The 26,653-nt window shown below is 47.5% G+C and overlaps 2 long non-coding RNA genes across 4 annotated transcripts in view; one reads left to right on the forward strand and one right to left on the reverse strand.

The window, feature by feature from the left end:
- LOC102162152 overlaps positions 10,245 to 26,653 on the forward strand; it is a 50,602-nt gene continuing 34,193 nt past the window's right edge. Inside the window, exons 1-3 of one of the 3 annotated variants that reach the window (XR_302835.3) lie at positions 10,254 to 11,595; positions 12,161 to 12,306; positions 19,138 to 19,296. This is a non-coding gene — a long non-coding RNA (uncharacterized LOC102162152). Of the gene's footprint in view, positions 11,596 to 12,160; positions 12,307 to 19,137; positions 19,297 to 26,653 lie in introns of those variants that run through there. The other 2 variants (XR_002343128.1, XR_002343127.1) reach the window with 2 other exon arrangements.
- On the reverse strand, positions 11,987 to 15,051 carry LOC110260229. Its single transcript, XR_002343133.1, has 2 exons — positions 12,694 to 15,051; positions 11,987 to 12,331 (listed from the first exon to the last, which is right to left on the reverse strand). It is a non-coding gene; the product is annotated as an uncharacterized LOC110260229 (long non-coding RNA).

Genomic DNA, 26,653 nt, shown 5'->3' on the forward strand with positions numbered 1-26,653 from the left:
GCTCCTTGCTTCCCCAGAGCAGCTCCAGCGATTCTGATTGGAATGGGGGGACATCGTGCCGTGTAATTCCTTGTGTGTGTGGTTTTTGTATGCCCACAGTGCTCCTCCATATGCTTTTATTCTCCCACCTCTGTTCCTCAGGGTAAAATCCCATCTTCTGCAGCACATCTGGGTATTGGGCATTAATGTAACGGTACTTCACGACTAATTTAAGCCTCCCGCCCTGGTTTCCAGTCTGGCTCTGTGTGAGAATCCCTTGGTACTTCTGAAAAATGCAGATTTCTTGCTTTGTTCCCATTCTGCATCTTTTGAAAGTTCTGATACTCCACCTGGGTGTGGGAATCAATGCTTAAACTCACTTGTGAAGGTGGTCATATTATCCTCATGGAGGTTGTATTATCCCGAGTAAGGAAGGAGAGTAAATCACTTAAGAGCAAGCAGCTAGAAGGTCCCCAAGACAAGGCAAGGACGCAACCCCTGAGTGAAGACCCGCTGCTGCTGCTTTGCAGTGGAGGAAGCCAACGTTGAGAATCTGGCATGAAGTGACACCAAAAGGTTCTTTTCTTGCCAGGCTGAAAAGGCAGGCCAATGCATTTGGAAACAATCATTGCAGGTATCAAGGAGCTGTCACCCCTGGGAGGAATTGCCTTGTAGCCTGGAAGGAAAGAAATTAGATATAATACAGTGTCTATTGAGCAGGGCCCAGGCAGATACAAATAGGATGCGATCCCTGTCTTTATAGTGATAGGTCCACCGAGGCAGATGGCCAGGCCCATTCTGAGCACTCCAGCTTTGTTGATTAGGTGAACACAGATTACAATACAACTTGATAAGCTGCTAGAGTGGAAATACATAAGCTGTATTGGATAGAAGGGTTAGATCTTGAAAGATCGGTGGAAAATGGCAGGCTGAGAAGGAGCGTGACTGGGAAATGGGAACCCTTGAAAGAATTTTCATATTTGTTGCTGAAAAAGTAACTGGCTGAAGCATGGGGAGGGGGCGAGGGCTGGAGCCCGGAGCCGCTGAAGCTCACGTGACTTGAGTTTTGAGTTGGTGGCTGCGGTGTGGAAGGTTCTAGGAAGGCATGAGCTTGGCCTGAACCAAGGCCTTGGGATTGGGGACAGGGAACTGCCGGGACTTGGCGAGAAAGAGGAGACCTTCTGAGCAGTTTCCTTTGGACATCAGGACCCAGCGTTAGTTTCCCACAGAAATAGACCTGGTTAAAATGCAGGATGTGGGGAGCACACTAGAGATGATTGGGTGCCGGTGCACCAGCCCGAAACCTTTGCCACTATTCGTAAGTGTATTTCCGTGGAAAATTAGATGATGCGCTCTAAACCCCTGACCTTGAAAATAAACTTTTAGAATGTGATCTCTTCCTGAATGGGGGACAGCTTTCCAGAATGTTCCAGGGGGGAGAGGAACAATTCCCTTGATGCCTGTTACTACTCTGTCACCATCCTTCAGGTCCCTCAGCTTCCTCTTCACGTCATCAGGGAGAAGCCTATCTGCATTTGTAGGTGAGGTACCACGTCTCCTCATGTGGTTCACCGGCCCCCTGATCTCTAAGGAGTCTCATCCTGTAATCAGTTGCTACCATCTCTCCTGTGGTCTCTTAGCATCCGGGGTCTGGCTGCATCTTGTTCAAGGCTGTGTTCCCGCCGATAGCACAGTGCCTGTCCCAGACAGGGGCTTGTGTGTCTGATGCACAGAGCTGAAATTTGGACTAATAGCTTGGGTAAGAATTTGGCCTATTTAGGGAGAGAGTTAATGGCTTGGTCTCCTAGGAGCGTTAATGGATTTTTTTTTTTTTTTTTTTGCAGGGGGGCGGGAGGAGTTGTTCACATAGAGGAATCAGTCCCTCTGAAAAGAGGATTTTAGAAGAGGATGGAAATTTTGGCAAGAATGGATTCAAAATTGAGACTTTTTTTTTTTTTTTTTTTTTTTTAAGGCAGCTAATAGTTTCTGTTTACAATCATGTGATTATCTGCTATGGGTGTGCCTTGGGATGATTTGGGCAAAAGGAGACTCAGTATAGGCAGAAGGCAGGCAGAAACATTTGGGAAGAGAAATTGAAGGTGTAAATTTAGCTCTTTCACCCTTGAGGAATTCCCCTGTGGCCTGTACAGATGCGGATGTGTTAGAGAGAAGGAGAAACCCCTGCCATGGCATCTGGGCCAGAGAAACCCACAGGGAGTGTGGGAGGGAATTTAGGTGCAAGGCTCCAGGATCACTTATAGGAAATGAAATGTTTATTAAGCGCCATGCTTAATTCGAAGCCTTAGCCTGACCTGGATGAACTTGATCCCTCTCTCCCCTGTGTCAGTGTGTTGGCCTTTTCCTGGGGGTGGGCACTGATCCGGGCAGTGTCCTCGTTCATTAAGGGCAGTCACTGTTAGCTTAAGGGAGACTTTGGGATTTGATCGAAACTGCTCTGATGTAGAAGTGGGAAAGCTGGCGCTGAGGACGTCAGATGCATTTGTCCCACAACCAGTCCCTTTTCCCCTGGAGGTGCCCTCTTGCTGGAGAGGAGGGATTGGGACTTTTCATGGCCCCTTCCATGCAGAGTCTTTGGGGATTAGGGTTCTTTGATTTCAGGTACCTAAAAAGGACTCTGATTAACTTAAGCAAAGGGGAATTTGCTAGAAGGATATAGACCGTCTCACAGATTGCAAGGGATTGCTGAAAAACCTGATGTGGAGGAGCCGTTGGGGATTCAGGGAAGAGGAAGTGTTCTGAGCCCGTCTATCAGCTCCGCCTTTTTTTTCGGTGCTTGCATTTGTCTCTTTATGATTGAACTCCTGGCTCTTACCGGCTTGGCTTGGACCTTGTGCCTCTCCCATTGCTAAGAATTCAGGGGAAAACATTGACAGTCCAATTAAGACTCCCTGTAACGGGAGAGGTGATTTTCCAAAAGCAAATCAAAATGCTCTTGCTTCCTAAGAAGGGGAAGTAGATGCTGGATGCCTGAAAAGCCCCCGCTGGCCCACTGGTGCACGTCAAACCTCCTGGAGGAGCCTCTGGCTCTGCCTCATTTCAGCTGGAACAAGACAGCGTCTCCTCCCTTCAGCTCATCCAGAGCATCAGCAGGCAGTACAGGTTTTGCTGAAGATTTCTGTGGGGGAGCAGACTGGCACTGAACATGCAAGGATGGTGACCCCAGAGACTGTGTCTGTTCACCATCTCATCCCTGGTACCTAGTGCAAAGGTTGGCATGCATAGGCCTCTTGAGATGAATATTTGTTGAAGAAATGAATCCATTTCATAACCTAAATTCTCTTCAGCTATCAACTGGCTCCCTGCCTTTCTCTTCATCCTTTCCCCCGGTGGCTTTTCCAGTCCCCTCTAATATCTTGGTCAATTTAGCTCTGGCTCCAAAACGCTTTACTCAGCAAAATGAAAACCTTGCAGTTAATCAGACCTCCTCACCTTAGAAGGGCTTCTCAAAGTTACTCAACAGAGGCAAAGGAAGACTCTGGGTCAGGGAGGCAGGGCAGTTCTACTGCTAAAAGCGTAAGAGCATTTCATTACGTACCTACTCCCCAAGATTCTGATAGGCCCCTGTGGTGCACTGAACAGTGGCCCCCAAAATATTTGTCCATGGACTGAATCCCAGATCCTGTGAGTGTGACCTTATTTGCAAAATGGGTCTTTGCAGAAGTAATTAAGGATCTTCAGATGATGGGCCCTGAATCCCATGACAAATGTCCCATAAGAGACACACAAAGGATATTTAACAAAGGAGAAGAACCTGATGCAGAGGAGATGGTGATGCGAAGGCAGAGGCAGAAACAAGAGTGATGTGGCCACAAGCCAAGGACCGCCTGAAGCTACCAGAAGCTGGAAAAGCCAAGGAACAGCCTCCCTAGAGCTTTTGGAGTGAGTGCGGTCCTGCTGTCACCTTGGTTTTGGACCTCTGGCTTCCTGAACTGTGAGAAAAGAAATTTCTGTTGTCTATGCTAAAAATTTGTGGTGATTTGTTAAAGCAGCCCTGGAAAACAGATGTCCCCCCCCCAAAGTGCTGTAGTTACCTGCCAGCTGTATTCTTTCAGCTCCTTCAATGCAACGTGCCTCTTTCTGCCTTTCACACCTGGAGCCCTCTCAGAATCTCTGCCCTGTTAGGGGGTATTGGACATCATTTTTCATTCCTTCACGTGAGCCAGCCAAACCCTCTCCAAGACAGAAGGGTTGTCCACCAACGTCCCACCAGCTGAGGTCACCCTGTTGCATCTCTCTGCTTCCTGAGGGAACTGTAACTAATTTAAAAGCTGACTGTAAGGCTTCTCTCTGCATCCCAGAGTCTGCCTGCTTCTGTCGTAGGCAAAAATCATTGGCAAAATGTTCCAAAAATAGGAGTTCCCGTTGTGGCACAGCGGAAATGAACCTGACTAGGAACCACGAGGTTGCGTGTTCGATCCCTGGCTTCGCTCAGTGGGTTAAGGATCTGGTGTTGCTGTGGCTCTGGCGTAGGCCGGCGGCTACAACTCTGATTAGACCCCTAGCCTGGGAAACTCCATATGTGAGTAAGGCCCTTAAAAAGGACAAAAGACAAAAGGCAAAAAAAAAAAAAAAAAAATCCAAAAATACAATTCTGGATTTCTGATATAGACTAAAAGCTCCTTTAGATGAAGAGGTCCCTAAAAGATGACCTAAATTAGAGATTTTTTTTTCCCCAATGATTTTTATTTATTTATTTTTATTACTCAAATGAATTTATCACATCTGTAGTTGTATAATGATCATAATAATCCAATTTCACAGGATTTCCATCCCACAGCCCAAGCACATCCCCCCACTCCCCAAACTGTCTCCTCCAGAGACCATAAGTTTTACAATGACTGTGAGTCAGCACCTGTTCTGCTAAGAAGTTCAGTCTGTCCTTTTTTCAGATTCCATATGTCAATGAAAGAATTTGATGCTGGTGTCTCATTGTATGGCTGACTTCACTTATCATGATAATTTCTAGGTCCATCCATGTTGCTAAAAATGCTGGTATTTCTTTCCTTTTAGTGGCTGAGTAATATTCCATTGTGTATATGTACCACAGCTTCTTGATCCACTCCTCTATCGATGGACATTTAGGTTGTTTCCATGTCTTGGCTATTGTAAATAGTGCTGCAATGAACATTGGAGTATATGTGTCTTTGAGAATCGTGGTTTTCTCTGGATAAATGTTCAGAAGTGGGATTGTTGGATCAAATGGTAGTTCTATTTTTAGTTTTCTGAGGAATCTCCATACTGTTATCCACAGTGGTTGCACCAATTTACAATCCACCAACAGTGTACTAGGGTTCCTTTTTCTCCACACCCTCTCCAGCACTTACTGTTTGTAGACTTTTTGATGATGGCCATTTTTTCCAATGATTTTTAGACATGGAACTCTGCACTAAGGAAATCTGAAATCTTAATATATATAAGACAAAAGTGAAGCTGATCTAAACTGGGAAGGAAGAGAAGGGTCACAGCCAGGGCTGCCTCGAGTCCTCCTCCTATTCCAGTCCTTTTTTGTCCCCATTAAAAATAAGAAAATAAATCCCTTGAAATTTCTCTGACTTCTGCTGTTTCAAATGATTTTTGTAAGTTGGTTTCATTTTGGGACCAGGGCTACAGAGAACAGCTCTTTTCCTAGTCTTTGTTGGTTTTTTAGGGACCAATAAATCACTCTCTCCCTTTTTCCTTCTCAGTTTGGAACGACCAAGAGATGATCACTGTTATTAGATAGAGATGAGAGTGTTAGCTTCACTACTGAGAAAAGCGGGACTGGAAGATGTGGCAGGGGGTGGAGTCATGTGGCTGTCCTAAAATGGAACCCCAGAATTCAAAAGAGTCCCTGGTCCCTGGCACAGTGAGGCAGGGACAGATCAGCCTACTGCTGACCGAAGAATGGAGCAGAGAAGGTGGCATCCTGAAGCCCAATTGGCTTCACATCGTCTGAGCTCAGTTCCTTCATCTGCTCACCAATCACATGTCTTCCCTTTGGGAGAAAAATTAAAGAGTTTTTTGTTTATTTTCCTTCCTGGGAAATTCCCCCTCTAGGGAAATGCCAGGAATGAAGAATAAGTATTTCTCCTTGAGAATGTTCCCTTCATTCCCATTGACAAGAGAAGGTTCTGCTTGGAAACCTGGGACCCAAATGGTGGTGTCTTTTAGGAAGACATAGTGTGTATTAGTCAGGTTGGTTAGGCTAGTAGCTGTAACAAATAGTCCCTGAATTTCCATTGCATATCATGGCAGAGATATATTTCTTGTTCAAATCAGTCCAGTGTGGGTAGGTGGGTAGGATGGCAGGGATGAGGAGGGGGCTTGCTCCAGGCAGCTTATTCAGGGACTAGGTCTTCTTCTTCTTCTTCTTTTTTTTTTTTTTTGGTCTTCTTTCGTTTAGTGCAGGGATTTTTGACTTTTTGTGTGTGCTGTGGTGAGAACTATCAGTAGCTCCGTGACCTCAGAGTCCTCCACTGAATTCTTTGTAGTGGCGAACAGATTAAGGAATAGCCAAGTGGAGGACTGTGCAGGAGATTTTAGGGGCCAGGCAGAAAGTAGGATTCTTCATTCTGCCTATGTCTTCTTGGCTAGCACTTGTCACGTGGTCCCAGCTAACCCCCAGGGAAGCTCGGAAACCTCACTCTTCCTGGTGGCAAGGTAGGACCATGAAAAAAGTTCAGCGGGCACAAAGCATTGCCTCAGCCCCGTGTCACATTCACATAAACTGAACGCAGCCACCAAAGCAATTTCATAGTCATTCAAATCTTTGAATGAACAAACCTACTCCAATGCTGCTGCTTTTCAAAAAAAAAAAAAAAAAAAGAACTTTATCGTGTACTGTGCATTTAGAAAATTGCATATATCCTAAGCATAGGGTTGATGAGTTTTTACAAACTGAACACACCTGTGTAACCAGCACCCAGATCAGAAAAGGACACTACCAGCCCCCTGACGCACTCTGAACCGCCTGCCAGTCACCAAGACCGCCCAATGAGCCACTGTCCTGAATTGTAACCACGTAGATTACTTTTTACCTGGTTTTGAATATTCTATAAATGGAATTCTCTTGTGTCTGACCTCTTCTATTTACCATTATGTGTGTAGGAGTCATTCATGTTGCTGTGTATAGTTGTCCTGTTTTCATTCTTGTAGAATGCTCTGTATAAATGCACCATGATTTATTTATTCCTGCTACTGTTGATGGGCATTTGGGTAATTTCAGAATAAAGTGAGCCATGCTGCTGTGAACATTCTAGGGCACATCTCTCGGTGAACTCGGGACCCCTCTGCTGGGTAGGCACCTCCTATACGTCATTCCTAGGAGCGAAAATCCCTGGATCACAGGGTATGTGGGGGTTCAGCTTAGCAGAAACTTTGTGTAAGCGATGTTACCAATTTCTGCCTCACCCGCCCCGTGGGGTGGGGTACAAGGGTGCCAGCGTTTGGTTGTCTTTCCCTAGAGTTTTTAACATCCTCTCTCTGCTTTGCCCCATTTTGACCCTCACACCTGAGGCTGTACTTGAACCCCTGACTCCCCACCTCCAAGAAAACTGCTCCCCAAACCGGTATCTTTGAATCTGAACTTTTCTCCAACCTCCCCCGCCCTCAACTTCACTTCCTGGCTTCTAGTTTGGTGCCTCTTAGCCCATTCTCCACATTCCGTATCTCCATGCCTGGCTCCAAGGAAGTGAAGGCAGTGGGGGGTGTTGGGGGAGGAGCTGAATATGCAAAAATGAAATTTCCTTTAGAGACAGCAGTGGGGGGGGGAGCTGGCCGCACTCATTAATAATTTTTGGATCCGTCACACAGAGAAAGAATTAAAGGAACCCTCAAAAATCATTAAGATGAACTATCTGGAGGAGTGCGGGGTCTTATTAATATTCACATCCACATGGTGTGTGATGAGAGGGAGAGTCTGCCGCTGAAGTGAGGAATTGAGCCCCCCAGCACCCCCAGCCCCTTAGGGAAGGGGGGCCGCAGGGTGAGAGGCAGGAGGTGCAGGGGGGGTAGGGCCTGCTGTAGAGGGTGTTGAGCAGAGGCCACTGGAGCCTAAGAGAGAGCCGGTGCTGGGAAAGGTCACCGGTCACGGTCACGGCTCTAGCTTCTCGGTGGCGCCCTGATTAATGTGCACGTTGGGCGGGCGGGCACTGAGGCAGGAGGTGAGCAGAGCAGCCCCCACTCTCTTGAGAAATGCATAATCATTAATCAGCATCACTAGGCCCCACTCAGACTAAGTGGCCTCTTGTGATCAGGAACGGGGCCCTTGAAGAAGAAAAACGCAGTCTTTTTAGCATTTTAAGTGTGTGCATTTGACAATGGCTTTCTTGAGAGCAGTGGGGGATGGGGCAGAGCGCGCGCGTGTGTGTGTGTGTGTGTGTGTGTGTGTGTGTGTGTGTGTGTGTGTCTGTGCGGAGTGCAGGCCTGGCTTCGGGGGCCTGAGGAACAAAGGCCTTTGGAGGAGCCGTGGGTCTTGAATTCTGAGGGTTGCCTTTCTCTCGGTAAGAACTGGAACTTCCAGGAATGATGAGGGCAGCTGGCTGCTGGCTTCCCTGAGGCACCTGCGTCCCACGGTCCTGACACGCCCGGAAGGCCTGAGCTAGAAATAGGGAAATAAGCCGGCTCCCTCCTGGGAAGTGAGAATCAAATCAGGTATTATGTATAAATCACTTAACTCTCGGTTGGAAGAGTTTGCCTTCCCTTCCCAGCCATGACGTCGGGTAATCCTCACCATCGTCCTCGGGGTCTTATGGTCCCCAAGCTACAAAAGGTGACACTGGCCTCAGAGGAAGCCAAAGGCCCCCTCCCCCCTCCCCCTTAGAGGCAGAACCCCAGCCCCCACCTTCTGTTTATATCCAGTGTGGACCAGGGAGTCCAGCCGACCTGGACACAGCCAACACTGCCCTTTAGCAGCCCTACGGCCTCGGGCCGGTTATTAAACCTCCTTGAACCTCAGGTTTTCCAACTTTATGAAGAGAAGGAAGAGACCCGCTTCATCAGAATAGGGTGAGACCTCAGTGAGTGAATGTTTGGGGAGCCTTGGTACAGAGACTGTCCCCAGCAAGCTGTAGTTTGCCTGCCTTTGGCTTAGTCATCAATCTGACCCACACAAGAGCCTGATGAGGTCGTTACAGATGAGGAAACAGGCTCAGAGAGATGGTGACCCATCACCGCTGTGTCCTGCAGTGAAACAGCCACAGCAGCAGCGCTTAGTAACCACCAGGGGTGTGTTAATTACAGGGCAGGCTGTGGCCTAGGGAGTCACCCTAAAGTCCACATTTAGAAGTGATGCATCTTATTTTTTTTTTTTTTTGTCTTTTTGCCTTTTCTGGAGCCGATCCTGCAGCATGTGGAGACTCGCAGCCTAGGGGTCTAATCGGAGCTGTAGCCGCCGGCCTACACCAGAGCCACAGCAACGTGGGATCCGAGCCGCATCTGCAAGCTACACCACAGCTCACGGCAACACCGGATCCTTAACCCGCTGAGCAAGGCCAGGGATCAAACCCACAACCTCATGGTTCCTAGTCGGATTCGTTAACCACTGCGCCATGACGGGAACTCCAATGCATCTTATTTTAAAGCCAGTTTGGGAAAACATTTTTCTTAAATTATCTTCTTTAACTTTTTAATTGAAGAAAAAAAAATTTTTCACCACGCTCATGGCAAGCAGAAGTTCTGGGGCCAGGGATTGTACCCTTGTCACAGTTGCGACCTGAACCACAGCAATGACAATGTCTGATCTTTAACCTGCTATGCCACCAGAAAACTCAAAAATTAGCCTTTTTAAAAAAAATATTTATTTATTTATTTATTTTGTCTTTTCTAGGACTGCTCCCGCGGCATATGGAGGTTCCCAGGCTAGGGGTCTAATCGGAGCTGTAGCTGCCAGCCTGTGCCAGAGCCACAGCAACGCGGGATCCGAGCCACGTCTGCAACCTACACCAGAGCTCACAGCAACGCTGGATCCTTAACCCACTGAGCAAGGCCAGAGATTGAACCCACAACCTCATGGTTCCTAGTTGGATTCGTTAACCACTGAGCCACGACAGGAACTCCAGCTTTTTTTTTTTTTTTTTTTTTTGTCTTTTTGCTATTTCTTTGGGCCGTTCCTACGGCATATGGAGGTTCCCAGGCTAGGGGTCGAATCGGAGCTGTAGCCACAGGCCTACGCCAGAGCCACAGCAACGCGGGATCTGAGCCGCGTCTGCGACCTACACCACAGCTCACGGCAACGCCAGATCGTTAACCCACTGAGCAAGGGCAGGGACTGAACCCGCAACCTCATGGTTCCTAGTCGGATTCGTTAACCACTGTGCCACGACGGTAACTCCAGCTTTTTTTTTTTTTAAATAAAAATCTGTGTTGGTCCCAGTTCTGGCTGCCTTCATGACTGCACTGCAGTGCACCACAAGGACATGTGTAAGAATGCTGAGAGCAGCGTTATTTATAATTAAGCCTTAGCCAGAAACAATCCAGTGTGCAATGACAGTAGAATGGGTCAGTTGTGGTTTACTCCTACAATGGACTACTATACAGCTAAGAACATGAATATAGATAGCATTGTCATTGATAGCAACCTTGGCAAATCTTAGAAACATACTACTGCTTGAAAGAAGGCAGGTGAGAAAGAGTATATAAAATGATTCCATTCATATAAAATTCATGAATATGCAAAATAAATCTATGGCCTTAGAAGTCAGTGCATTTAGAGAGGAAGCAGTTACTGGGAGGGGCCGTGGCTGGTGCACTTGGGGGTACTGGTAATATCCTCCTTATTGATACGAGTGATGGCTCAGTGGCTTGAACTGTATACTCATGATTTGTATACTTGTTGTTAGGACATTATACCTTAGCGTCAATGTTTGTTTAAAAAAAGATTATTGGGTAACTGTAAGAATCCCTGGGAAGCCTGGAGAATCAGACTTGCAGCTGAGCTCCTGGCAATGAGGTTGGCAACTGCAGAATTGAGGTGATGAGGAAACTGCCCCCTCTGAGCACGAGATGTAACATGACCCCTCCTGCACCAGCAACTCCCTCTGGCTGCAGGGGCGCCGATGCCCCACCACCATTGCCTCTTCAACAAACGCAACTTTGTAGCCACTGCTGCCTCTGGGGATCATGGATGTTGCTGGGTGTTTCCCTCCTCACCCTTCTTTTACTTCTATTCTGAGAGCTCCCCCTGGCTGTGCTTGATTTGCGGAGCGGGTGCTTATTCCAGCTGCAAGGGAGGATGGCAAAGTGAGATGCTAACTTCTGTGTTGAGGTAGAAGCCAGGGACTCCGCAAACGTAAGAAGACTGCCAACAGGAGTGGAACGGCCACAAAGCAAGCAAGGGTCCACTGTGCTCATGGTTCAAACCAAGGCCTTTTGGGGACATCACCTTCTTCTCTAGTGGCCCTAATGGTGTATGGATACTGTCTCTTGGTGTTCGGTTCTATACTTGCCTTTTGATACTTTTTCCTGTGCTACCACGTCTGAAGAACTCTGTTTTCCAGACTCTCTTGCAACTGGGTTCCTGTTCAGTTTTGCAATGAAAGGCACCTGTGTGAGATCAGAAGGTAGACGGTGTTTATCCTCTGCCAGCAGCGCTGCGGCGCCCGGGCCCAGAGGCTCTGGGTAAGACCCTTTTTTCTTCATTTTGCCTTCACCCTCCGAACACTTCTTATGAGTTCCCTGTAGGCACCCTAGCCCTGTGTTTCTGATGGACACAGACCTGTAACCACGGGCACCCAAAGAGTCAGGACCCTAAAGGTCCCCCATGGAATATAGATAACGTGTCACTGGAGGGGCCCGAGCAGCAACGTCATCCGGATCTTGGGCTGGGGGGCTCTAGCCGGCGATGCCAGAAGCCAGGACACGTGATGGGAGAGTTGAAGGAGTTGACGGGTGGTGCTGAGCTGGAGTCAGGCGGATCTGGTGGCCGGTCCTCTTGCGGCTGCCTCCCAGCCTGCCTCTCCGGCAACTGCTGTAGTGGCTCTGGGTGTCAGGTGCCCCATCTGTAAAATGGGTAGACTGACTAATACCTGCTCCCAGGGTGGTGGGAAAGGCGTGTGATAAAGTGCACGTGAAAGCCCTTTGCAAACAGAAAGAAGGGAGTGGTTTTTCATGCAGAGGGAGCATGCTCAGGTCCCAAAGGAGCTTTCAGCTGAGGAGCAACCTTGACTTTCTCATCCTGTTGAAGGGAGTCAATCCCGCAGTGGCTTGGCGCCTTGCTCTGCTGGGGATACGAAGGTGGAAGAGACTTGGTCTCTGCCCTGAAGGAGCCCTAATGGGAGGCCAGCATGCCGTCCAGCGATCCCAATCCAGACTCAGAGATGCAAAGAAGAGGTGAGTAGAGGCAGTTCCCCTGGATCTGGGGGTGGAATCACAGGAAACATCTAGAAGCAGGGGTTGCTAAGCTGAGGCCTGAAAGAGGAGCAGGGGTTAACCAGCTAAAGGAACAGGGCTAAGGACAGGGTCTCGGGTAGAGGGGACAGGGTGTGCAAAGGTCAGAAGGCAAGCGAAATGAGGACTGGGGAGCCGGAGGCCGTCGTAGGCTAAGGCTGAGGACCGGGAGGCCAGGGGGCTGGCGGCTAAGTGAGGCTGATCATGTCCTGCCAAGTGAGGGGTTTGGATTAACTGGGCACACTCTCTGCCCTGGGCGAGACACAGCTGGCCCTGGGCCCTGCTCCAGGCGGATTTATAAGCTCCAAGTGCCAAGAGTGGGCGCGTCACCTGTTCTGAAATCCGAGGCACGTAAGGTTCCAGGGTGAGCGCTCTCTGTGCCTTTGTTCAGAGTTAACCTGAGCCAGAGGAGAGGCTGCCTCTGGGCCCCATGGACTCTGGCCCCAGCTCTCAGCTGCAGAAAATTCCGGGAATGGAAGTGGTTCCTCCCAGGACCTGCTCCACCCTCTCTTCACCTCCTGTCACTGCCCTTTGTCAGAATCGGAGACCCCCTCTCTTTTTTCATCAATCCAGGCAGGAATGGCCACGGTGCGTTCCCGCCGGCCCTCCAGACAGGTGGCTCTCGTGAAGGGAACAGACGGCTCACACTGGCCTTTCTGTGGGACCCCTGAAGGTTGTTTTCCTCTGGGAGAGGAAAAACTCTGTCAGTGCGGGTCCCTGCTGCGGCTCGGTGGGTTAAGAACCCAACGAGTATCCAAGAGGACATGGGTTTGATCCCTGACCTCGCTCTGTGGGCTAAGGATCCGGGGTTGCTGTGGCTGTGGTGTAGGCTGGCAGCCACAGCTCTGATTTGACCCCTAGCCTGGACCTTCCATATGCCGCAGGTGCAGCCCTAAAAAGGAACAAAACAAAACAAAACCCATCAGCTGTGCAAAGGGCGGCAGGTGGAAGTTAGGCAGAGAGAAAAGCTTGTTTCTGCCAAACGCTGTCTCCTCCCACCTCCTCCTTGATGTTTCTTCTCTGTCTCCAAACTCAGCTTAGGTGGCACCTCCTCTGGGGAGCCAACCTTGCCCGTTTTGAATTGATGCCCTTCCTTTGTTTTTCTAGTTCTCTCTGTAGGTGGCCAGTGAAATTGTTGTGGGCTGGTCTCCCTCCCCCATTAGACGGAACTCCTTTCGTGCAGCAGAAGTGACACGAACACCTCCTGTGTATTGGACTCTGCCAGGTCCTGTGTGGTCAAGGTTGAACTTGAACTCCAGGACCAGACAAGGCCCTTGAGGGATCGACTGAGGGCACAGACCAGTGGGGTTCATGTATGGCAGGGGCCAGCATTTATTCAGCTTTGTTTCCCAGTGCCTGACACACAGGACGCAGTGAATAAGTGACGCTTGAACGAATGGTTTTGGCCTTGTGGATGTAGCCATCACCTTTCTAAGAAATACAGGAGCACTTGGGAAGGTGTGCTTTCACCCAGGGCACTTCTAGGTGGCCTTCCCCAGGCATCTCCCTGCTTTGCCTACAACAGTGGGCTTAGGTCCCGGGGACTTTGCCTGCATATTTCCCGTGGGCACAGGTGCTATAGGATGTGGCTGGAGGGAGATGAGCAAGTGGGCCACCCCTAGTCTAGGGAACTGGGGAATCTGAGTGCAGAGGATTAGGGTTCAGGATTGCAAAGCTTAATGGAGAGACATGTTATATTCCCACCTATGGACAACGGCCAGGTGAGAGCTACTTATAGCGCCCATCATTTTAACCAGCATCACTTGCTGGGACAAAGCACTGTTATTTATATAGTATTTTATCTTGTATAACAACCACTAGATTCGTGTGGTGGGAATCACTGTCACTTTAGCCTGAACAGAAGGTGGCCCAGAGGAGTTAGGGATGTGTTCAAGTCAAGACAGCTACTATGTGGTGAAATTAGGAGTAGAACCCGGACCTGTTGACCCCAAGTTTTTTTCTCCCCGCTACGTTATGCAACTATTATTATTTCTCAGCATGGCCTTTACTTAGGAGATAATGAGAGTAGGTATTATTGTCCTAAGGCTGCAAGGAAGATAAATTATTTATCCACTTATTCATCACCAACTGCTCATCTATCTACCTAGCATCCAACCATCCATCATCTGCCCAGTCAATTATCTATTCATCCATCTCTCCATCCATCCACCCAAACATCTATCTATCCCCTCATCTACCTATCGATAACCCTCACTCACCCATCAAACCATGTATTCATTTTTCATTCATCAACTTGTCCAATCACCATTCCATTCATTAATAAACATGTATTGAGCATCTACTATGTACTAGGCACCAGAGTACATAGAGTACTGGGGTACAAAGATGCTTGAGATTTGACTCTTGCCCTTGAGGGATTCTGATGGTGGAAGCAGGGAGGTCCATGCTGTTACAGAGGCCCAGATAAAGGGGAGTGGGAAATCTCATGCAGGGGCAGTCATCTTCCTACTGTGACAAGACAAACAAGCAGGCTTATCTTTGCAGGTGATGATTCTAAAAATATTGGTGTGATGTAAATTCATGCCAGCCTCTGGGACTGAGGAGTGCTTTTGTCATCAATAGAAAGATGTGTGTGTGTGTTGGGAGTGGGAGAATAAAGAAACTGTCAGGAGTTCCCTTTGTGGTGCAGTGGAAACGATTCTGACTAGTATCCATGAGGTTGTGGGTTCAATCCCTGGCCTCATTCAGTGGGTTAAGGATCCTGCATTGTCATGAGCTGTGGTGTAGGTTGAAGATGTGGCTCGGGTCTGGTTTTGCTGTGGCTGTGGCTGGCAGTTGTGGCTCTGATTTGATTCCTAGGCTGGGAACTTTCTTTTTTTTTTTTTTTGGTCTTTTTGCCATTTCTAGGGCCGCTCCCGCGGCATATGGAGGTTCCCAGGCTAGGGGTCTAATTGGAGCTGTAGCCGCCGGCCTACACCAGAGCCACAGCAACGCGGGATCCGAGCCGCGTCTGCAACCTACACCACAGCTCACGGCAACGCTGGATCGTTAACCCACTGAGCAAGGGCAGGGACCGAACCCGCAACCTCATGGTTCCTAGTCGGATTCGTTAACCACTGCGCCACGACGGGAACTCCCCTGGGAACTTTCATTTGCTGTGGGTTTGGCCCTAAAAAAGCAAAAAAAAAAAAAAAAAAAAAAAAAGAGAGAGAGAGAGAAACAGGCAGACAAGGGAGTTCCTGTTTCGACTCAATAAGTTAAGGACCTGATGTTGTTTCTGTGAGGATGCGGGTTCAATCTCTTGACTTGCTCAGTAGATTAAGGCTCTGGTGTTGCCCTAAGCTGCTGTGTATGTCACAGATGCAGCTCAGATCCAGCGTTTCCATGGCTGTGGTCTAGGAAGCAGCTGCAGCTCGGATTTGACCCCTGGCCCAGGCAGGCACTTCCATATGCTGCAGGTGCGTCTGTTTTAAAAAAAAAAAAAAGGAAGAAACAGGCAGACAGGGAGTTCTTGCTATGGCACAATGGGTTGAGGATCTGACATTGCTAAAGGTATATTGTAGGTGGCAACTGTGGCTCTGATTGGATCCCTGGCCTGGGAATTTCCATCTGGCACAAAAACAAAAACAGGCAGACAAATGCTTTTAGGGGAAGAATATTGTCTATGTTATCTTGGAATCCCCAGTATATAGTACAATGCTGAGTGTATAGTGGGTGCTCAATGAATATCAAGAAACCTTGCTGTCATCTGCGGGTCCAGAATGAAATGAGTGAATTAGTAATGACATCAATAGCACTCACTCAAAGGATACTCTATTTCTCCCCCACCAAGCGTCAGTCCCAATTGGGACTATTTTGAATTGGAATTTGGAGGAAGATTTGCCCGTCATTATTCCTTGAGCATTAAAGACCATACTTCCTACTTGCTTGAGCCCGTAAAGGGGGAGCTTACTTTGATTTCTCATCGTGTACAAGGACAATGAACCATTTATGGCTCAGATACTTTAGGAGTAAGTGCGTCGATGGCTCTACCAAAAGCAATATTGGTGCATGACTAGGATAATAATGTTTATCGTAAAGGAAAAAAAAAAAAAGGTGGTTCTGGAGGAGGCTGTTTCAGTTCTGGTCCTGGCAGTGGAACTAAGTAGAAGATGACCTTAGGCAGATGCCTCATGTTGAACTGCTCCTTCCCCATCTCTGACACAAGGGGGCTGGGCTAGATGAATTCTATCATCTTGCGTTTTTAGGTCCCTGAATTGAGAGCTTGTTTCCCTGGAGGCCTGGCCTGAATCCACTTGGGTCCATTTGAGCATTTGCTTTCCTCAGGCTGGACCTCCTCTGGGTCTGCATCACACAGAGTCCCTTGTTACTGACTTCTGGTTGGCCTTGGCCCTGGGAGGCAGTGACAGGAGATTGGAGGGCTGGAGGAGAGCGGTAACCTGGCATTACTTCTGCATCTTTCTTTTCTTTTTTGTCTTTTTGCCATTTTCTTGGGCTGTTCCCGTGGCATATGGAGATTCCCAGGCTAGGGGTCGAATCGGAGCTGTAGCCACACCAGAGCCACAGCAATGCGGGGTCTGAGCCGCGTCTGCAACCTACACCACAGCTCATGGCAATGCCGGATCATTAACCCACTGAGCAAGGGCATGGACTGAACTCGCAACCTCATGGTTCCTAGTCGGATTCGTTAACCACTGAGCCATGATAGGAACTCCCTTCTTTATTTTTCTTTTCCTCTCTCTTTCCTCTCTTTTGTGTCACCAGCACTAGCTATAACGAGGACTCCAGATAAGGGGCCTCTACTCCATGGCGCTGTCAATCACTGGCTTCTGTGATTCCCTCCTGTCAATCACTTCTTCCCTCTGTGGTTCCTTCAGCCCTAGAGGTGATGGCTGCCCTCTGTGGCCAGTCTCTGGGTGCCTCGCTTGTTCCCTTAGCCCAGCCACACTTGTGTAAATGGTCCCCGAAATGCAGTCTCTTTTGTTGAAGTACCTGTGTTGGGCCATGTTCACCTCTTGGGCTTCTGACCGTCCAGCACTGCACCAGCGCCTCGGGATTGTTATCTGCTCCATCCTCACAAACCTCCAGGAAGCACCCTTTGTCTTCCCATCTTACACCCAAGAAAACCAGGGCTCAGAGTAGTTCAGTGACTTGCCCCGGAAGACGGGACTTGGATGGCCTGGCTTTGAGGTCGGTGTTCTTCCTCCCCCCTTGGGCTAATCCTCCTCTCCTCCCCCATTTCCTGGCAGGGTGGCTTCTCAACCTTTCCATTCTTCATATTTTTCCTTTCTGGCATCTTGGAACAAGATAGTAGTCTACCTAGGCTCTAACTTTTATGTCTAGAAAATGTCAGTGTGCCCACTCGGAGTCTTAACTCATCTGTGTTGGCAGTAATTGGTGTGAGCTGTTAGCTGAATCCTTGCTTTCACCTATGGTCCACAGTCAGCTCAGGGGAGGCAGGGAGGCAGGGAGGCCGTCCTTCTATAGGGGTGTTCTCCCTCTGTGGAATGAGGCATGGATGAGGGAAAACCATAGGCAGTCTCATGCTCTTTGGCTGCCTCCAGTCTTGAATCCTTCAGTTTTGGCTTTGATCTTGGAAACCAAAAGCCACTCCCCCACGTATCCCAAGGAAACAGAGACACGGGAGAAGAAAGATGAGCAAAGGTTGCAGTAGCAAAGACATTGGGAACAACCCACTTGCCCATCAGCAAAGCATTGGTTGAATAAATCACGGTCTGACCCTGGAAATGACTCATTTCAAAATCCACGGAAACTGATCTGCCTGTGTTGACATGGAAACAATGTCCAGAGCAAGTTGCAAAATGAGAGGAGCTGGGTTGTAACATAGCGCCATCATGGGATGCCATTTTTTTTTTTTTTTTTTTTGTCTTTTCTGGGGCCGCACCCACGGCATATGGAGGTTCCCAGGCTAGGGGTCCAATTGGAGCTACAGCTGCTGGCCTACATGACCACCACACCTGATCAGAGCCAGGTCTGTGACCTACACCACAGCTCACGGCAACACTGGATCCTTAACCCACTGATCGAGGCCAGGGATCGAACCTGCAACCTCATGGTTCCTAGTTGGATTCATTAACCACTGAGCCACAATGGGAGCTCTCGCCATTTTTATAAATAATAATCTTGGTCTGTTTTGTGGCGACATCTCCATACCCAACCAGGCAATCCTACCACCTCCAAACTTCAGGGCCCTTGAATCCTCGCTCATTCCAAACACACCTCCAAAGCTTGTTTCTCCATCCCTACTGGGAAACTCCTATTCCTCCATTGACTCTCCACCCCTTCCTCCAGTGCTCTTCCCTGGAGCCCTGTGCTCACTGCCGTGACAGCACCCATTGGGCTGGCGTGGCATTGCTCACCCAGCCTCCTATTTTTCCTCACTAGTAGGGACATGACTTCAATTCAGGGGTTCCAGAGCTCAGCCCCTAGGACATGGTATACATGATTGTTGAATAAATGAATGAGTGAATGAACCAAGATGGGATGCTGGGGGAAAGAGTAAAAACGAGGGGATTCCCATCGTGGCTTAGTGGAAACGAATCTAGTATCCATGAGGACACAGGTTCGATCCCTGGCCTCGATCAGTGGATTAAGGACCTGGTATGGCTGTCAGCTGCGGTATAGGTTGCAGACATGGCTTGGATCTGATGTAGCTATGGTGTAGGCCAGTGGCTGCAGCTCTGATTGGACCCCTAGCCTGGGAACCTTCATATGCCAAGGGTGTGGCCCTAAAAAGACGAAAAAAAAAAAAAGAGTAAAAATGATTTTGTTTCTTTCACATTTGTGCTTTAGCCTGGATCCTGCTGATGCTACACGCAATGTTAGAGGCCGAAGAAACTGGCACCAAGACTTGTACATGCTAAAATGCGGAACCACCTTTCTAACCTCCCAGAGAAATGTTGATTTAAAAAAAAAAAAAAAAAAAAAACCATGTTTTTGAGTCCCTATTGATACTAGCAAATAAACAAATGCTAGGGGTAGAGGCGAAAGCTCGTCTTCTTGGTGGAATGCCAACTAGTAAACACAGAAGCAAAGAGAAATACAAAAATCACCATTTTGCAGGCATCAAAGTATTCATTGATTCAAGTGAGCATCATGAGCAGATGCCAAAACCATTGGGTGAAACGTTGGAGAACAGGGTATTTACACAGCCTCAGAGTGTCTGCCACAGGTTACCAATTCTTTACACAGGGAAAAATGGTACCTTTACAGTGGAGAAGCCTGGCAGACACCACCTCACCAAATGATCAACATCAGAGTTGCCAGTAAGAGGACAAGCTGACATCTGGTACCTCTGATGTGTTGCACTGAGAAGGCCACAGCATCTTGAAGTTCCTGTTGTGGCTCAGTGAGTTAAGAACTCGACTAGTATCCATGAGGATGCAGGTTCGATCCCTGGCCTCACTCAGCAGGTTAAACTATCTGGCATTGCCTTGAGCTGTGGTTTAGGTTACAGATGTCGCTTGGATCTGGTGGTGGTATGGCTGTGGCTGTGGCTGTGGCTGGCAGCTGCAGCTCTGATTCCACCTCTAGCCTAGGAACCTCCATATACTATGGGTGTAGCCCTAAAAAGACAAAAAACCAAAACAAAAAACAAGAAGAAGGCCTTAGCATCTTAATGCCTTTATGTCACCGCATCATATTCCTGCCAGAACCCATAGTATTCTAGAATCAAATCATAAGGACACAATCAGACACAGGAAACAGAACAGTGAGCCTTACTATTTAAGGATGTCAATTTTTTCTTTTTTTTTTTTGCCTTGTCTGTGACATGTGGAAATTCCCGGGCCAAGGATCAATACTGTGCCACAGCAGTGACCTGAGCCATGGCAGTGACAGGGCTGGATCCTTGACCCCTAGGCTACCAGGAAGTCCATAAGAATGTTATTGTCTTTAAATGCAGAAAACAAAGAAAAGCTGAGAAATGGTTCCAAATTAAAAGAGATTGAAAAGATAAAGGGCACATAACTGCAAAATGTGATTCAGGATCAGATCCTGGAAACAAAATTAGTATAAAATGCAATATTGGACAATTGGCAAAATTAGAATGCGGATTGTTTGTAAGATATTGGGACTGTAGTAATGACACTGGATTTGGTAATGGCACCGTGGTTGTTAGAAAGCTGCTTTATTAGAACCTTGTATGATGAAAAAGTTTGTGCAGGAAAGTAGAGAGAATAGTATGATGAACATCTGTATACTCATTACCTAGTTTTAACCATGAATTTGCCATCTTTTTTTTTTTGCTGCTTTTTGAGAGCCACACCTGGGGCATATGGACGTTCCCATGTTAGGGTTGAATTAGAGCTATGGCTGCCAGCCTAGGCCACAGCCACAGCAATGCGGGATCCAAGCCGAGCCGCCTCTGCAACCGACACCATAGTTTATGGCAACACCGGATCCTTAATCCACTGAATGAGGCCAGGGATCAAACCCACATCCTCATGGATACTAGTTGGATTCGCTTCTGCTGCACCACAACAGAAGCTCCAGTCATCCTTTGTTTTCTGAACCATTTTAAATAGTTAAAAGTAAATTACATATACCTCATGATAGTTCACCTCTTTATGATGCCTCTTGAAAAAAATAAGGACATTTTCTTACATAATCCTGATACCATGAACATACTTAAAAATTAATGACAATTTCCTAATATTATTTAATATCCACCCATATTTGTATTTCCCCATTTGCCTCTAAATGTCTCTTAGGGTTCATCTACCAATTAAAACCGTGTATCACACTTGTTTGTTATATAAGAAGGGCCTGAACTTTATGTCCTAGATCCTGGCTTTATCTATTTCTACCCAGTCCCTCCCTTCTTCCCTTCCTCCCTCCCATGCTTCCTCCCTCCTTTTCTCCCAGTTGCGGATGGAGAGCCTTATATTGTGCAGGGTACTGGGATATGCAGATGAGTAAAATAAGATCCTTGCCTCAGGGATCTCAGAGCCTAATGATGGAGCAACAGTCACAGGAGTAGGTAATTATAAAACAGAGTGGGAGAGGTCTGCCAGAGATAGATGCTGGCCACGCCGCAAGTCTGCAGCTTCCATCAAATGGCGGAAGAAGAAAAAGAAAGAAAAAAATTGGTTCAGGGAGGCAGCTGGGAAAAAACAACAACAAAATAAAGTTTTGCAGGTCATGACAAGGATGACCTTCGTCTCCTGGTCCTTCATTCTTATGAGTAAATAGGAGTTGATGGTTAAAATCATGGGATACTCCAGTTGTTCAAAGTCTGTTTTTATTTCTTTTCAAAGCCCCTTGAAAGACTCCACCCAACCCAGGCCTCCAGGTCACCAGCCAGCCTTCCATGACCACAAACATGAAAGCCAGGCTCGCAGCAGGGAGTATGTCCACTTCCATGGTCTGGGCTCCACGGGAAGCATCCTCAGGGGTGGTGATTCTCTAGGTGTGTATCCCACGTGCCAGCCCACTTGAATGTGCATGTGCCCTTGTCACCATCACAGGTCCCCAGCCATGACGATGACAAGGGGCGGGAGTCTTTTGGTTAAAAGCATGGGCTTCTGAGAGTTCCCGTCATGGCTCAGTGGAAATGAATTTGACTGGTATCCATGAGGATGCAGGTTCAATCCTGGCCTTGCTCAGTGGGTTAAGGATCTGGCGTTGCCGTGAGCTGTGGTGTAGGTTGCAGATGTGGCTTGGATCTGGTGGTGCTGTGGCTGTGCTGTAGGCCAGTGGCTACAGATCCAATTTGGCCCCTAGCCTGGGAACCTCCATAGGCCACGGATGTGGCCGGAAAAAGACAGAAAAATAGGGAGTTCCCATTGGGGCACAGTGGAAATGAATCCAACTAGGAACCATGAGGTTTTGGGTTTGATTCCTGGCTTCGTTCAGTAGGTTAAGGATCCCACATTGCCAGGAGCTGTGGTGTAGCTTGCAGATGCGGCTTGGATCTGGTGTCGCTGTGGCTGTGGCGTAGGCCAGCAGCTACAGCTCCAATTGGATCCCTTAGCCTGGGAACCTCCATATGCGTGGGTGTGGCTCAGAAAACAAACAAACAAACAAAAAAGATAATAAAATAAAAAGCATGGGCTTCTGTCTCAGAGAAACCTGAGTTCAATTTCTAGCTTGGACACTTATGAGTTTCTGAGGCTTTAGGCAGATTCCTGAATCTGACCTTGAAGAAATCTTTCTTGACTTCATTCCTCTCTAGTGGAAAATGATGCAATTTCTCCATGCTGAGGACCAGCATTTTCTTGTGCCTTGGAAGCCCTTCCTCCTCGGATCCATGGCCCTTCTTGCACAATAGGCTGATGATCGGCCACACGAGGGTGGGGGAAGCACTGGGAAAAACTTCTGGGACACCCACGGGTTTCAAACTCCCTTAGAAGAGAAATTCATCCCGCCCGGACCAACCCAGTTCCCAGCCTGCTTCTCGTGTTGACACCTGGAGGGTTTATTCACCTCTGTAGGGGTGGGGACCATGCCTGGGAGACAGTGTCCAGGCACAGAGTGAGGGCAGCTGTCTTTCCAGGGCAGCTGGTTAAATGATGCCAAACAAAAGTTCTCTGTTTCTCTAACAAATGCCATTGTAAGTGTGGTTTGGCTGAGGAGAGAGGCAGAGTGAGAGGTTCTGGGTTTGGAGAAATATTCCTGAACAGCCTGCTTTTTAGTTTTCCATCCTCTGTTTGCAGCTCTTTTTTTTTTTTTTTTTTAAATTAGTTTTTCTTTTTAAGGCTGCACCCATGGCATATGGAAGTTCCCAGGCTAGGGGTCGAATCAGAGCTGCAGCTGTCAGCCTATACCACAGCCATGGGAAAACTCGATCCGAGCCACATGTGTGACCTACACTGTAGCTTGTGGCAACGCTGGATCCCTAACCCACTGAGCAAGGCCGGGATTCAAACCTACATCCTCATAGATTTTATTCACATTCCTAATCTGCTGAGCCAAATGGGAACTCCTGTTTACAGCTTTTTTTTTTTTTTTTTTTTTTTTTGTCTTTCTAGGGCTGTATCTGTGGCATATGGCGGTTCCTAGGCTAGGGGTCGAATTGGAGCTGCACCTGCTGGCTGACACCACAGCCAGAGCAATGTGGGATCTGAGCCTCGTCTGAGACCTACATTATAGCTCATGGCAATGCCGGATCCTTAATTCACTGAGTGAGGCCAGGGATCGAACCTGCATCCTCATAGATGCTAGTCAGATTCATTTCTGCTGAGCCATGACAGGAACGTCTGCAGCTCTTTAATTGAACACTGTTCATGGGCATACATGCTTCTTCAAACTTCCCTCAGGGAGGTGCTGAGGATACTTGCTCAAAAGATTTAGAGCTATTGCCTTAAAGCTTTCTTTAGCTCACTGCTGAGCTGGAGCCTGGAGTCTCATAGCATGACTCCTATGATCATAGCATCTCAGAGTTGGAATGAATAGCTGATGATCGTCTGGTTTAAACCCTCTCATTTTTCAAATGAGGAACCTGAGGCTTAAAGTGGGGAAGTGACGTGACCAGGATCATAGAACCCACTAATGTAAAGCAGGGGCTGAAATTCAGGCCCCAGAATTCTGGGGTGTCCTTGCCATGGGTAGTCCCTGTGATTGTGGACAGTCACTCGTCCCCTGCTGCTTAACTGCATTTCTGTGTAATCCCAGCCTCACAGGAATTCCTACCAGACAGCAGTATGAACTGATCTGAAGACAAGTATGGTCCATGGAAATGGGTGATGAGACTCCTCCTATTAATAGCAGAATATGTTTTCAGTTAATTTCCCAGTGTCTTTTCATTTTTACCAAAACAACAAGTAACCCTACTGAAACTATGACCCACATGGTCCAGTCCTAGAATTGGTTATAAAAGCACAACCCAAATAAACCAAAACTGGATTAAAAAGGGAATTTAATATTTTTCTCATCCTTCTGAAAGGACATTCAGTGGGCTGCTTCCACGTATACCCCATGGCACAAGTCTTAATGTTCTTGGGACTCTTGCCCATTTTTTTTTTTATATCCCACACTCTGTGTGAAGCTGTTCCCTCACCAGAACTTTAAAGAATTTTTTTCCTTCTTCGCCAGCCCCAGTGGCTTCTACTTACTGAGCTTCCTTTTTTCCCTCTCTTCATTCTTTATTACATGGATTGATTTGGCCTCTTTAAGTCCTTCTGCTTCTGCTTCAATCCCTCTGCAGGCATCCTTCTTTGCTGACTCCAGACTCTGTACCAAAAATGTCTAGGAATTGGTTTCTCCAGAGATGGGGATGAAAGGAGAATTAGGCTGACTATTCTGAGGTTCTCTTGGGTAGGTTGGGTGAAAGGAAGAAATTTGTGAACATTAACCTATTTCATCCCATTATGACTATTTTCCCACAAATGATTTTTCAACTGTCTTACTACCATCCCTAATCTAATTAAACTTCTGAAGTTGTCAGTGAAGTTTTATCCATACAACACATGATTGAATGCATGCTTGCCTCATCCCAAGCCTATGCTAGAATATAAAGATAAGACTCAAGTCAAATCATTATGCTGGGACTTCCTGTTGTGGCTCAGTGGTAGCAAACCCGATTGGTATCCATGAGGATGCAGGTTTGATCCCTGGCCTCGCTCAGTGGGTTAAGGAACTGGCATTGTCATGAGCTGTGGTGTAGGTCACAGATGAGGCTCAGATCCCGTGTTGCTGTGGCTGTGGTATAGACTGGCAGCTGCAGCTCCAGTTCGACCCCTAGCCTGGGAACCTCCATATGCCACAGGTGCAGCCCTTAAAACAAAACAAAACAAAAATCATTATACTGTATACCTTACATATATACAGTGCTGTATGTCAATTATATCTCAATAAAACTGGCAGAAAAAAAGGAACTTCAAAGAAAAAGAAGACAACGTGGATTTCGTCTGCAAGGAGATCACAGGCTTTTATGGCAGGGAAACACAGAGCTAATTATAATTCTGCGTCTAGAATTATAATAGAGACACACAGAGGGGTTTAGGAACCCAGCAGAAGAAGCACCTGACTTGGCTGGAAGGGGTCAGGAGGGGTTCTTGGAGGATATATTTTTTACCTGGACCAGGCCAGAGAGGTCCTGGAGGGTGTGAGGGATGTGGAGTGGTTGAGGATGGACTTGAATAGTGTGCACGTATACAAGCAAGTGAAAGATATGGCAATGGGATGAGGAATGCAGTGGATTGGAGGTTGGGAGGTGCAGGCAGGGTACCAAGAGGAGCCTGGACTCAATCTTAGGCAGTGGGAGCCACTTGCAGGTGGATGAGAGGCACAATGGGACCCAGGCTGTAAAGAAGATTAATCTAGCTGGAACACAGATGCAGGCAGGTGGGGAAAGTCTAGAGAAGAGAGACAAGTTAGGAGACTATGTATGGAAACAGGTGGGGGGTTCTGAATGATGACAGTAGCTCTGGAGGTGGTGGAAGAGTCATTTGGAGAGAGATTTGGAAGCTAGAAGTGAGAGAACTTGGTGTTTGGTTAAAACCCAGGGACATGAAAAATGCCCCCCGCCCCAGATTTGTGGCTCGGGCAATTGCATGTTGCTTCTGCTGTTCACCAAGACAGGAAATGTAGGGGCAGGATCTGGTGGGAAAGATAACATTAATTTGGGGATATGCGTATATTCCTTAAATTAGCTTTCCCTGTAACTCAAATATTTATCTATTCGGTTTCTAGTTTCTACTATCACACACACATTCTCTCTCACTACGTATAAAATTATACACATTAAAAAATAAAACGATATAATCATATATAAGTATATATATGTAAAATTGAGATATAATTTATATGCCATATAATTTGTTCATTTCAAGCATGCAATTCAATGACTTTTAGTTTCTTCACAGGGTTGTGTAACCATCACCACAATACCAATCCTGCAACATTTTTATTACTCCACAAAGAAATCTCACACGTCTTAGCCCTCACCCCCGAGCTTCTCTTTACGCCAGCTCCCCCTCCCCCAACCGTCGTCTGTCTCTAGATTGGCCTCTTTTGAACATTTCATAAAAGTGGACTCATAGCCAATATGTTTCAAACTATAATCTGCCCTTGCAGGATTGGGGATTGTTGTTGGTGTTTGTTGTTTTTTGCTTTTTAGGGCTGCACCCACAGCATATGGAGGTTTCCAGGCTAGGGGTCCAACTGGAGCTACAGCTGCCAGCCTACGCCAGTCACAGCAACATCAGATCTGAGCCGAGTCTGCGATCCACACCTCAGCTCATGGCAATGCCAGATCCTTAACCCACTGAGCGAGGCCAGGGATCTAACCCGAAACCTCATGGTTCCCAGTCAGATTTCTTTCCACTGTGCCGTGGTGGGAACTCCTGCCCTTGCCTTTTTAATTGTT

Source organism: Sus scrofa, chromosome 4, assembly GCF_000003025.6.
Source record: "Sus scrofa isolate TJ Tabasco breed Duroc chromosome 4, Sscrofa11.1, whole genome shotgun sequence".
Classification (NCBI taxonomy): Eukaryota; Metazoa; Chordata; class Mammalia; order Artiodactyla; family Suidae; genus Sus; species Sus scrofa.